Here is a 13738-nt window from a genome sequence, read left to right on the forward strand (position 1 = left end):
TGGCAAGCTGGATGTGGTACCTGTCACCTCATTCAGCACAGCTCAGGCAAATTATTTTGTATCTGGCATTTGGTGCCTTTGTAACACACACACACACACACATACACACTTTCACACTCAGATGCCTGAAATGGCCTTTAGAGTCCTGCAGGTCTCCTCCTCCTCTCATTTTATTCAGAGGATTCAATACATCCATATCTGCTTAGGCAGAAAGGTTTGATTTTGTGGCACTGCCTGACCTCCTTTGTTAGAACCACACAGGCTTATGAGCCTTCCCTTCAGTGGGAAACAGGCTGACACTGTAGAGCATAAACCAGCTAGATTGCTTGGGGGGATGTCCTATACTGACCACAGAGCAGGTGGACGTAAGAAGAAACAAATGAGCATTTTTGTAGCACAAAATGGTCCTGTTGAGAAAAAAAGGAATCAAAGATCTAAAGGATGAGGATCCTTATTTGCCAAAGCAAGGCATATGAGTCATGGAGAAGCAACACTGGAATTACTCTTTTATAAGCATAAGGCTCTGGACACATTACTGATGGGAAAAGCCTCATGGCTGTAGCACTAAACTCAGTTTGAGAGGATTCTGTGAGACAAAGGACAGCAGTGGCATTTTAGACTAAGATCTGCATTACTTCTACAATTGCAGTGTTTTTGAAATATACTGTATTGCCTGTGTGAAAGTGCTTTGCTGCAGATCTTTCTTCCTTCCCTTTTGTAGGACAAGTTGGAAATGCTTAGCATGTCCTTTGACCTCACTTCTATTTAGCTGACTTTTAAAATAAAACAAACCAGGTATGTGAGTAGTTTCCTCTTAACACACTCCAGTCATGCTGTGGGACTGTGTGGGTATGAATGAGTTAACACCACATCAGTGCAGACGCCTCACACCTGAGAGGCTGAGGCCAGTGGGGAGCTGGCTATAAGGGAAACCAGCGAGAAGGTGGGAGGTTTTTTTCCTGTGTGAGGCTGGGCTTGCACCTGTCCAGGTAAGTGTTGTTAGCGTGGAGATGTTTTTCTCCTTGGTGGAAACTTACACAAAACTTGAACCTGCACAGCCTGAAGCTGGATGGCCCTTTTGGGGGGATGAATTGTTTCCTTAAGCTAAATCATCTTACAGGAATAGGAACTGCTGTTTAGAGCAGAAACAGACAGTTGTGTGCCGTGTGGAGGCAACTCTAGCTGGGTGTAACATCTCTAGGTTCATTGTTTGAATGAAAGAAAGCTTCAGAAGTGGATGTGGGTTGTGCACACTTTAGGGGGTGCTTAAACACGAGCCTCCTTTTTTTTCGTGGTTTATTCTTGACCTAAGCATTTAGCTCTTGTGGAAAATACAGTGTGGAAAAATGAGTCAGCCTGTTTCCTGTGGGAGGGACTGCCGGAGGCCCGAAGCTTTGAATGCTGCAATAAATTAGCACTGGAGATAGCTCAGAGGACAAAGTGTGCCTGGAGGACATGCAATGCTAAGTACTGCACGAAGTGGGTCTTGCTCTCTGTATGCAAATACTGCTTCCCAAAGTGTGGGAGATGAGGCAGCTTTGCACAGGGGCTCCCAAGGCTGGTGTCTGTGGTAGGGCTCCAAATGGAGAGCCGAATGTGGGGCTTGTTGGTGGCAATTTGACTCTTGGCTGTTGAGAAGGGATGGAGCACTAAAACGTAACTGGCAGGCTCCTCTAGTTCTGTGTGCATGGGGCACATGACCTTGAATGAAGCAGTTGTTTCTCTTCACTTTAGTTATCTATTTGCAAATGGAAACAAAAGTTTTATGGCTTAAATAATCAAGCCTGGTGATGTTCAAGTGGAGCTGAGAGGAACCACCACATTAGCTGCAGCGGAGCACAGCTTGGGTGCAGTTTGTTCAGGTTAAAAAGCTTGTTGTTCCCTGATGCCTGTCTGTGAGACTGCAGCGTCTGAAATTTTGCCTTGGCCTAGCAGAAGGAATCAGTGCAGTTGGAAAGCTGGATGGTCTGTATTTTGCATTGGCAAGTTCAGCAGCCTGTTCTCCTAGATAATGTCTAATGCATTTCTAATGCCTAATTTCCATGAATAAGTTATCTTTCCCTGACAAAAGGCATATTTTATCTCAATAGAGCATTTTGGCCAAGTTACCTTTGATGTGGGTTTTTAATTCAGATTTTTTGAGTTCACTCTGACTTTTTGACTTGAGCTAAAAGATGCCCAGTATTTCGTCCAGTAAATTTCTAGGGTGCTGTAAGTGTGGGTCAGATGATAGCCTAATGAAATACAAAATCTAGTTTGGAAACAGCTGAACTGGAAACATGAAGCCTTAACCAGGTCATTAAAAACTTTTGAAAGCAGAAGCTTATGATTGTGGAGGCAAAGTGAAATGTGAAGCACCCTCCTGCTTTGAGAGGCTTTGCTGTCTTCCCCTGGTAACCAGAAATCAGAACAGTAAATCTCCACTCTTGAATTTATTTATTTTTTTATTAAATTGTTCTACTCTAAGACTTTAAACCTGGAGGTGTTCAAACTCTGTGCCTGTGAGCAGGAGACAATAATTAAACTTCTTGAAGACTCTTACCCTGGCTTTATGTGCTCTATCTCCTTTATTTCAAAGCAGATGAACTGAGTTCTACTGGGGATATCTAACACAGGATAGCAGTTCTATCTGCTCTTGAAATCTTCATCTATACACCCTGTTAAGATCAGAATATACTCTTTTAGGATTTAGTAGTAATATACAAACCAAAAGCTTTCTTCTGTATGTAGGCCTGATGCTCAATCTTGGACTTAAAAACATGTCTTGAGTGGGTGAAAATACTGGTGTCCACTCCAGTATGTGAAATGAGTGGATGCCAAAAAAGATGGGGCAAAATCCAAGGAGTTGGCTTAAAACATGTAAATCTCTCTCAGGTTTTCTCTCTTCCTATCTGAAGTCTGCCTTTCCTAAAGTGTAGGTGGATATTTAAACTTAAAGGTAGATTTGACCTGGGACATGTTATATTAGCTCTTAAATCCCTGCCAAGTCTGAGTCCCAATAACTTCCATCAGGCCGTTTCTTAAAACCAGTATTTCTTTCACAACCTGATGAATTAAGAAGTCTTTGTCTTGGGGGAGAGTTTGGCTTGACTAAAGCAAGATAGGAGGTGTTCTGTGCAGAAGGCTTATTTCTCATAGCTGATGCAGTAAAACTTATGGCTGCTTTCTTCAGAAAATAAGGAAGCTAAATCCCTGTAGTGAATATTGTCCAGGATGGGAACTCCAGCTTCAAACTATTCTATTAAAGTTTTCTCTTCACTAAATGTTTTTATCACTGATAGGTACAGTAGGGTCATGAATGGAAGGTGAGTTCCATGAAGAATCACAAAGTTGGGGGGAAAAAAAAAGAAAAGCCACATGGAAGCATGTCACAATGGTAATACTTAAATAAAAAGGTCCAAATCTGCGTTCTTGAAGGATTGTTCTGGAGCTGTTAGGTAACATTTTCCTTAAAAATACTTGGTCAGCTAGTGTTTGTCATTCTAAACACAACAGAACTGTGATGGATCCCTGCAGACAAAAAGCTTCTAGAGAGATGATTTAACTTAGCATTGCTTCTTCCTATACTTCAGCAGCCTCCAGCTATTTCTGAATTGTTCTCCCTTGTTGGCAGCACGAAAAGATCTGTTTAGAGCATAAGGTCTTTGGAGCAGACTTGGAGTACAAGACAGCCTTGCTCTTTGCTGATCACTGACAAAAGGTAATTCCAATGTGTTAGTAATAACATCTGAGCACTCTGATCTGCTCAAGTTGAATACAGATCTATACATTGTACGTGAACACTTGTCTCCTCTTAGCCCAGCTTTGCTCTGTGTCCACCAAGGTTCAGCTTTTGACTCAGTGTAGCAGATGCTTGAATGAAGAAGCACTTGTTTACCTTTTTGTGCAGAGCCACAGATGTGGCACTAAGGGGATTAGGTCTCTAAGTCCTAGATCTCGCAGCAGGGGCTTGGCCTTTAGAGCAGTCTGCACCTCAATAGCACAATGTGGTGGCAAATATGTAATAGTAACTTCTAGCATGAGCCACAGCTGCTAAATAAAGCTGCAGCAGGTGCACTCAAAGTTGAGGATAAGTTTTCTGAACACCTGTAACCCAGCTTTTGTGAAGCTGCTGAGTACTTCAGTAAGTGGCCAGAGCTTCTGATGGATGTGTCAGCCTCCCCTGAAAAGACTGCATGGGCATTGCTGTGGCCAGAGTCTCTGGATGATGGGAGGGTCCAGAAACAAGAATGTAAATCTCTTCTTGGAATTTCTGTCCTCATACAATCTAGCTTTTAAAATGTTCATGCATTAATTTATTTAAATAACAGCTTTTGGCAAACTCAGTGGAATTTTGGTACTTTAAGTCCTACAGAAAGCTGTGCTTGGAAATAAAAAAATAAAGCAAGTAGATGCAGAAAGCAAACTTAGCTGAAAAACAACGTGGGTGCAGCACATACTGTAGGATGGTGTATAACATGTACTATGCTCTACCAAATCAGGAGTATCATTCTCAGAGACTGGAAAGAGCCCCTCTCTGTATGAGTTCCAGGCTTTGGTGTATCTGTGAATACCACTTAAGGTAAAGCATGGATAATCTTGCATGGGTGAAGACATCTCAGTCACAAACCTTTCCTATATTTACTTGTTTTTCTCATGGAGGAGAGATGCAGTGCTGGCAGAAAAGAAAAAACCCACTGCAGCAGCATCCCAACAGCTGTTAGAGTAACTGCTTGTGAACTAGCATCCACTGAAAAAGTCACAGCCAAAGACTCTGTGCTTGGCTGTGGGCAGCAAATTTGGCACACACCCGCTATACTCAGACTTGCACCTACAGCCAAGGTTTTGGAAGTGTAGGTCAGGTGTCACTGAATCAAAAGCCCTTTCCTCCAGTCTGAGATGCTGTTTGAAGGTAGAAGAATCATTCAAGCTGTGGATTTTTTTTGGCACTGCCTGGCTCCATGCAGACACAGCAAGCTTGCAGTGAGCTTGAGTTTGGATGTGCAGCAGGAAGCAGGTGCCAGGCAGTTAGGAGGACTGAGGGAGCAACCAAGCCATGAGACAGCCTGCAAACCAGCACTGGGGTTTGGAGACCTGTGAGCACTGCATGTGTTCTTAGACTGGGAAATGTTGTACTGACAGATGCTGTAAGAATTAAGAGCCTTTCCTGTGTTTGATGTTGAGAGAAGATATATTTTCCCTGGTGGCTGAGGATTTGATGCCTGAGACTTAGTCTAGAAAGAAGTAGCATCCTTGATACAGCTGTCACATTCTTCCCTCACCAAAATCCTGCATTTCACCCTCAGTGATTTGTCTTGGAGGGGTAATGTGTAAAGGTCTATGGATGCCCTTTGAGAGAAAGGGGAGAGGGTGAGGAAATGTTGTTGATTTTGGCTCTGGTGCTTTTAAGGAACTGTCAGGACTGATGAGTGACCTGTACCCTTTGTATTTGCTATCTGGTTCTAGCTATGTAGAAGGAGACCATCTGCAGTACACCAAGTTAAATACAACAAAATGGTGTGGCTTCAAAGTCTCCCTGACAAGTGACTGGGTTTTTGGAGTGTGCTTCATTTTGCAAGCCCTACTGGAATGTGTTCAGCCTTTAACTGTGGCCACTTTCATTGCTTTCCACTTGTGTTTTTCTTTATTGCTGTATCTTCAGAAGGCAGGGCAGCCTTGCCTGAGTGTGTGTGGATTATGCTGCATTTGAGCATGGGCTGATCTGCTGCTCCAATTCTTATGCTTCTACAGTAGGATTTTAACCTGGGATCTTCCCTAGCATTGCTGCCTCTAAGTGATTAACTTTCTCTTCCTCTTGCTGCTTGAAAGCAAGAATAATGTGATCAGTGCCAGAAGAGATCATGGCATCCAGCTCTCAGCAGTTTTTATTCCTCCTGCTGCTGTAGCTGAATTTTTCCATGTGTAGAAGTCTGCCATAGCAATACTAAATCTACTGAGTGCTTGCTGTGTGCAAGAGTGTCTAAAATGGTGTCACTTAGAATTTCTGTGAGTATGTTGGCACATGAGTTAGTTAGGAAGACTATTATCCTATCTGTGCTAAAAATGACCTTTCTTAAGCCACTCTTTTTCTCCCTCCTGTCTCCTGTGTGATGAGGTGTGCACTGAAGCTGGCAGATGGCTAGAGAGCAAACACATCCATAGAGGATGCAACAAAATTGTGTCACATCATTGCTAACCAGCTTGTGCCAAGGTCTGGATTTTCTTTTGCCATGTCACTAGCTTGCCTACATTGGCTTCCCTGTGGCTTGGGCTCTTTTGTGACCTACCTCCTGCCACAATCTTGGAGGCCTTTTTTCCTTTTCTCTTGGTTCTCTCTAGTTGATTAGCCTAATATAGGTATCAGCTGTGGCACATTGTTGAATTCACACATAGACACAATGCTGTGCCAGAGATTTGTTTGCTTAATTACAGAAATGCTGCAGTGTGTCTGGCCTAGGTTTTGCTGCTGGGGCTGGTGCTTCTTCTAGCTTCCTGTTCTTGGCTTTACTAGGATTTATGGTCAGTTTATTTTGTTTTGTTTTGTTCCCCCCCCCACCCTGTTGAATTACAGCAGATCTCACCAAGATAGGACATAAAGATTCAAAAGGACTGAAGAAAGAGCAAGTAGTTTAAACATGTCACTTGTGCTTCACAGGCTGCTTGTTATCACTTACATACTTCAACCCTGAACACTTACATATAATGCAGTGCTGCCTGGCTCCCTGCACTGGCTTATTCTGCATTTCCTACAAGGGGATAGGTCTCATCTGTGTCATGTGGCAAAGGTCTGCTCTGGGTGCCCAGGCAGGCTAAATGGGGTCCCAGGAGACAAACAATTTCTTCCTTGCCAGATCCAAACATGGTATGGAGCAGAGAAATGCTCCACTTGCAGAAAGCTTGTGGTGTTTGGGCTGTACCTTGACTCGATGCTTTGGTCATATCTGAGCTGTGGTGAGGAGTGAGGCATGAGGGTGCAGCCTGTAGCTGCTTGCTTAGAGGCAGAAAGTCTCAGGACAACTGGTATCAGACAGAGCATGCACATGTTAACTAGAATTCAGACTAGTTTGCAGAAATTAATAGGTTAAAGCATAGCATAAGTTTGTTAAACTCTTACAGGGATTTGGAATTTCCCAGTGTGATTCCCAATGACACCAAGGGACAAAGGAGCTAAAGATATTAGAGCCCAAGTTTTCAGCAGAAGCCTTCTCTTAAGGACTGATTCAAGATACAGCTTTACTTGTCAGGCTGTGAAATGCCAAGTATATCCACAAGTCTGCAATGCACCTGTTTGGAGGGCAAGACAAAGGATACCACTTATCAAGCTCCATGTTAATTTTTATCCTTACTGGAGTTTACTGAAAGGTTCTTGGATTTAATATTGTTTATGGCAACACTTTAACATTACCAGGGAAGGAGACTATTTGGCCAGGTCTCTTCTTAGAGCAGGAATTTACACAAGGGTTATAAGGCTCAATGGGGCTAATCCCTGCTAGCATTATACATCATCTGACAGTTGCCAAGGAGACAAGGATAATCTCAGCCAGACAAGATATGTGAGAAGGGTATTTATGGACATTTGACTAACGATGCTGGTGGAATGCACCAAAAAGTGATTATCTGAGTGCCTTTGAAGCACTGCCTCACCTGCAGTGAATACGGGAGGCTGTTGGTGCACCAGCAAAAAAATTCCCTGTGATGTTAAAGCAGCAGCAACTTGGCCTTGATGCTTCCATCTCACCCTGCAGTGGCCTCACCCACTGTTGTGCAAAGGGGCAGACAAGGCTTTTCCGGTGTGCAAGATGGCTGCCCATCTGCAACATCAGCAGACTGTCTAAATATAAACAAGCCATTTAAGTCATTGATGCTGACACAGCCTTAATGAAAACTGTCCCCTTCATGTGCTTGAAATACTAGCAGGTGCCTCGTGTATGTCAAATCATGTGAGAGGAAGGAAGAGTGGAAGGGGTGTACAATGTATATATGGGCATAGATTATGTGTGCTTTGGCAATGGTTTTCCAGTCTAGCCAGCTGTTTCCTCCTGTCCCCAGGGTGAGATCAGTTGCACCACAGCTGACTGACTCTGGGAGTTTGTCACATTCCTGGCGCTGTGGGAAGGGTTAACATCAGAGACTACTTGGACTGCTGTTCTGAACAGGCATTTTGGGTCAGATTAGGCCTTTTTCTGTGACCTGGAGTGGCCTATAGCTCTGTTTAGGGAGATTAAAAGAAGCAGGGGAGCTAATATCTTCATTTGAACAAATTCTTGTTTGGGAAGGCTACTGCATCATCTGTTTCATGTAGCAAAATATTTCTTGGCAGTGTGCTCCCTGGCCATGAGAGTGGGCAAAGATTGATGGAGGAGGCCTGTGTTTGGGACCAGGAGCACTAAAGCTGTGTGGTCTGGGACTGTTCCACAATGGGCAGATCTTCCTGTGTTGAGGTGAGGCTTTGACCTATAATGAAGGGAGAAAGGCTGCAGTCTCCTTCCCTCTCCCTCAACTTGACCTTCTTAGTTTGTGGTACTATTTTTGATGGAGGATTATGAAGGATGGGAAGACAGAAGGAATTTCCCAAGTTTCAAAGTCTGATGCAAATGAGTCCTTTGAAAAGGAAGGAATTGCTGAGAGCCAGCCTGCAGCTGATGGGCTGTGTCTCGTGGTGCCAGAGTTAATCTCAGTAAGCAGCTCTGAGCTGCTGGGTTGGATAATGCCTAGAATGGAGGAGGCCTCTTTAAAATGAAGCAAATCAACCTGTTAATCCTCTATAGGTGGGCTTTGAGGAGCTGTTTCAGATTGTACAAATCAGTGACTACAATCACAGTAAAGGTTTCTGCAGTGATACCTGCTTTCCCCTTCAAGGGATTCCAAGTAAAATGGTGCTTGGCCTGCCTGTTTCAGCAAGCCAAGCAAATTGCTTGTGAACCATGTTTCTGCCTGCCTCCAGTCCTACTCTTAAATGCACCATTCTCTATCAGCTTGTTTTGGGGTCTGTGCTCAGCATGGGCTCCATGCAAAGGGAGGGTGCTGCCCAGGAAATCTTGAAGTTCCTGTGTTTACTTTGTTTTCAAAACACCAGGGATATGCAACTGCATCTGGCAAGAAAAAACAAACAAAAGCTGTTCCCAAGTGTGTATTCTCCTTTTCCACTGCTCCCTCTGGGCTGAGCTTGTTCTTCCATACCACAAAAACAAGCCATATGAGCCTGAGCAGGTTGGATAGTGGCTTTTTGGTCTGTCTTGTCTTGACTCAGATGAATATGGGGTAGCTCAGCAGATCTGGGAGATGGTGGTTTCTCACAAAGAAGGCTGATAAAGCAGTTCAAGGCTGGGAGACCCCTCCTTTACTGCAGCTCTGCAGTGTGAGGGCCTCTGCCCATGGCACCACTGCTTCCAGCACAGAAAGGCCCAAGAAGAGGTAGTATTAATGAAATCATCAGTTTCATGAGCATTTGCCTTGAGCTCTTAAAGCTGTGAATATTTATTAGTCTTCTGTAATATATCAAGTTCCTTGTATTAAGGTAGAGAGGGAAGGGAACATCTAGGAAGAATTTGTGCACAAAGTGAAATACATCACCCAGTAAAACCTAGGGAGTAAATCTCTCTGGATTATAGGCAAGAACTACAGAAATAATTTGAGTTAGCAAATCCCTCTGCAACTTCATAGCTGATCAATAGATGTTATTTGGACAAATATCACACTGCTAAATTCTGCAAACAATCTCATTTGAACAAATATGGTAACTTCAGGCTTTCTCAATTGGTTTAGTCTAAATATAAATCTGCTGGCAAGTGTGATTGTCCCAATATCTGAGTTTGTTCAAGAGCTCACGTTCAAGCAAAGGCTGAAGCCTACCTCTGAATGGTTCCCTGTTTACATTTGTATTCACCCCTTGATTACTTCATGCCTGTGTACAATGTGAGTCTGTTCCAAAGCCTTAGAGATCACTTACTTCTTGTTAGTATTCCTTCAGGCTTCTCTACTGCTTTCCTTCAATATTCATAAATAGCAGGAAGACTTGACCTAATGTTACTGAAAGTTTTGCCTGCATGAAAGATAGAGAAACCTCAAGAGGCCTCTTTCAGGTTCTACTTTGTTTAGTTCTTTCCATGCCAAATCAAAAGCTGGCCAGCCCTGCTTGACTGGTGACTACCTGGCCACTTCCTGAAAGCTTCCTGTGATGGAGATCTTGTCACATCTTTGGGCTTTTTGTTTTACTCCACTAACCTGACAGCTAGGTTGTTTTCCTTAACATCTAATCTAGTTCCTATCCTGCAACTTACACACACTTTCCTTTTATATAAAGGATATGGAGAATAGAGCTTAAACTCTGTAACGACATAATGTCTACCCTAGTAGCATTTTCCTGGGATAGTACACTTTCAGTATGGGATATAGTTCACTAAATTCCCAATCCAAACTTTCAAAACAAACCCCTCCCCCCACCCCCAATTCACCCCCATTTTTTTAAGCTCAAGAGAAAAGCTCAAACTCTTTGCAGTCTAAGCAGGGAGATGTTTTTTCCTTTACTAAGATCTTGTTTGTTTACTAAGATTGTTTGTTGAGCTACACTGACAATCACTGCCTAGTCTCTCAGTGTCTCTGTTTGCTTGTGATGCAATAAAACCTATGCAAAACACTTGCTAGCCAAGTAAAAAACCGGAGGAGGACTCTGCTTCTCCAAAAGGTCCCTTTTTGTTAAAAATGTTGTGTATTTACTTGGTCCTGAAACACTTCACCTGCAAAAAGCTACTGGGCCTATGGTTCTCTTCTGAAGTATTGACCCTTGCCTCTAGCAAGCCTTAAGGGTTGTACCTGCCTCATGGCCCTGATCTAAGAAACAAATCTGCTGATCTATACTTGAGTTGCAGAAGACTTCAGTTTCCCTTGATCTGAGCTTGTAGGCGAGCAAACACAATGGTGCTTTGCTCAACAAATAAACAGGAGCAACTTATGCTAAAAAGCTGCCAAATGGAAGAGCTTTCTAAGAGCATCCCTGTTACTACAAAACCGTGCCAAGTCTGGAAGTGGATTCAGGAAGAAGTTTCCAAGGATGTGGAGAGCAAGAATGGCAAGTAAGGCTGAATGTTCCCCTCCAGGTTTACTGAAAGTGGAAGCCAAGCTAACCCCAAAGGAACTGAGGGATAACATGGTCTCACATCAGCTTCAGGAACAAAACTGCAGAGACAACTACCAGCCTGAGGCTGGTGAGAACTTAAGTTTCAATTGACTTTTGAGACGTACTCAGGAGGGAACAAAGACTGAGGGGCAAAAGGGGGAGGGGGAAACAAAGAAGACAAAACACAATACTTTTTTTGTTTTTTTTTAAGATCAGGTGACCTGCACAGTTGATCTAGTAAATGGTATTTAAGGGCAATTTGAGGGTGCTTTAGGTACACATGTATCCCCAGATCTTCTAACTGATCTGCCCACCCCCACATTTACTACACATCTGCATTACTCTGCTAATCTTGGTAAAATCATAAACCATCTTAAACAATCCAAGCAAGGGATAGTTTAAACTGGGTTATAATTCTGCTCTCCAGAGAAGAATAATTAGAAGATGGTGAGAAGGGTAAATGGAGATGTTTCCAACACTTCTGGTCTTGGCAGTGTGTGTGTTCCCCTTGCCCCCCTTCCCAGGCACTGAAAGGGATCATGTCCTTGAATGAAATCTGATGCGAATGTGCAGTTACACAGACAAGCCTCTATGGAAGGATACCTAATGAATTCTTAGGGCAACCTGTATCTCCTCCAAATGAAAGGTTGTCCTGGCCTACTTACCTTTTACCCTAGTTGCTTTGTCATGCATATCCTCATCTGCCAGTTGTTTCCTGTTGTATTCTCACCTCCAGACATCTTCATGTTCCCACCTGTGGTGGCATTTTCCATTCCCGAGGTGGTATTGTCAAGCATAAGCCAGCTCTGTATTGCATTGCAGTATCCATTAGAAGTCAGCAAGAGAGTCTGGCTGATCCTCTATCCATGCTTAAAATAAACTGGGTTTTGCTAAGTGCCATTCTGAACTAAATGTTGATTAAGCTTTAGGCTGTTTTGCAAGAGGCCTCTATGATTTCATGGGTAATCAGAGCACTTAATACAGCTGGAAAACATTCCCAGTGTAGAAGAGACCTCCCTCTTGGGCTACTGTCTACTAAACTGCATTTAGGAAAAGCAATCTTGCTTTCATTATAAGGTGTGTGAACCCAGGCTGGCTCTTTAAAGATCCAATGCTTTTAATTGTGTTTTCTGATGTATATATTTGCAAAACCTTCAGTTGTGTTTAGCTCTGGTACCAGCTAGTAATGCAGTGGCTGGATGCAAACACCTTCTGTGTCCTACTTTCTAGAATCTCCTGGAGGAAGTGTTTACAGCAAGTGTGAATAAGCAGAAATACTTTGGAAAAAAAATCTCTTCTGCCCACATGTTCCTATCTCCAAGTACTGCTTATTGAAACAATTCATATAAACATAAAGATCTGGACTGGAACAATAGTCACTTGAAATTTCTAGTGCAGTGCAAGAGGGGAGGAAGGGACTCATTCAGATTTTTATCTCCCCACCCAGAACAAGTTCTACTTCAGTTTCAGTTTAGATTCTGCTTTCAGATGTTCACAGCTTAGTGGTGCTGCTAATGTCTCAAGGCAGAAGCCTAGCAGAAACATTCAACATCTCTTCCAGAACTGCTTGCTAGATGTGAAAGCTGGGCTGTAAACTGGACTCAGCTGAAGTGCAGAAAGAGCAGTGTATGGCTGCCTACCAGGTGCTTAACACTTGGGTCTATCTGTCCTAGACAGGGCTCTGGATGCTCATTCCTGGCTGATGTGCTGCCCAGGGTTTTGGGGCAGAGGTCTGGGCTCTGGGGATGTCTCATGGGGCCAGCCTCTCCTGCTCCATCTAGGCACCACAAGCCACACACAGTGCAGAGGTTATGTGGCTCTGGCAGATAAGCATTTATGTGGTGCTGCTCCCTGAACTGGACTCGGGGCAGATGCCAGGAGCCAGGCTGTGTCAGAGTCACCCTTGTGCGGACTGATGGACCTGCTCACCAGGAACACTTTGCTGAGGAAAGAAACCCGTTATCTTTCCCTGGCTCTGAACCTCATTGTAGGTGGTGTGGACACCAGGCTGCCTTGGGCTGGGAGATTCCCGAGTGAGCCGTGAGTAGGAGAGGATATGGAGGGGGTGTGGGATGAAGCGATGGATGGTGGGGACACATCCCGGCAGTGAGCCAAGCCTGCGGGGGTGGCAGACAGGCCTCCGCAAGTCGCCCGCCTGCCTCGGACGTCACAAGTGCGTCTCCCTGCGTGTCCGCTGACTGCCATAGCATTACAAGCAGAGAAATCACAGCCGGTTGCCACAGCAACATCACCAGCTGAGGCCGTGCTGTGCTGTCACCGAGCAACCAGTAAGGGGTCCCCGGGGATGTCCGGGTACCTACTCTACTGACCAGGGGGATGAGGGTCCCATCCAGCCCCTGGGACAGCTGGATGCTATCCTCTTTCCCAAGAGCAGGGATTTCCTGCCTTCATAGCAACATACTTTCCTTAACCTTATAGTAATTTCTCAACCCTTCCCTTAGGGAGGGCTTTGCTCTGCTGTTCAGTATCAGTGCGCTTCTCTGTACAGCTTTCTACCCATGCCCTCACTGCTCACCAGTATTTAAACCAAAAGATACAGGGATAAAAATCTTACATTAAATGGGTCAGTGCAAAATCTTTGGGCAAACACTGTAGGAGTGTGTCTCCCTCCCATCTTTACTG

The 13738-nt window shown here is 44.1% G+C and overlaps 2 protein-coding genes across 4 annotated transcripts in view; one reads left to right on the forward strand and one right to left on the reverse strand.

The window, feature by feature from the left end:
• Positions 1-13738, reverse strand: part of BICDL1 (BICD family like cargo adaptor 1) — a 52450-nt gene that overhangs the window by 27316 nt on the left and 11396 nt on the right. The window lies entirely within an intron of this gene.
• CIT (citron rho-interacting serine/threonine kinase) overlaps positions 1-13738 on the forward strand; it is a 119645-nt gene that overhangs the window by 551 nt on the left and 105356 nt on the right. The gene's annotated exons all lie outside the window — the stretch shown is intronic.

The sequence above is a fragment of the Melanerpes formicivorus genome, unplaced genomic scaffold (genome assembly GCF_026170545.1).
Source record: "Melanerpes formicivorus ecotype bairdi unplaced genomic scaffold, bMelFor1.0.p_v2 SCAF_60, whole genome shotgun sequence".
In the NCBI taxonomy this organism is placed as follows: Eukaryota; Metazoa; Chordata; class Aves; order Piciformes; family Picidae; genus Melanerpes; species Melanerpes formicivorus.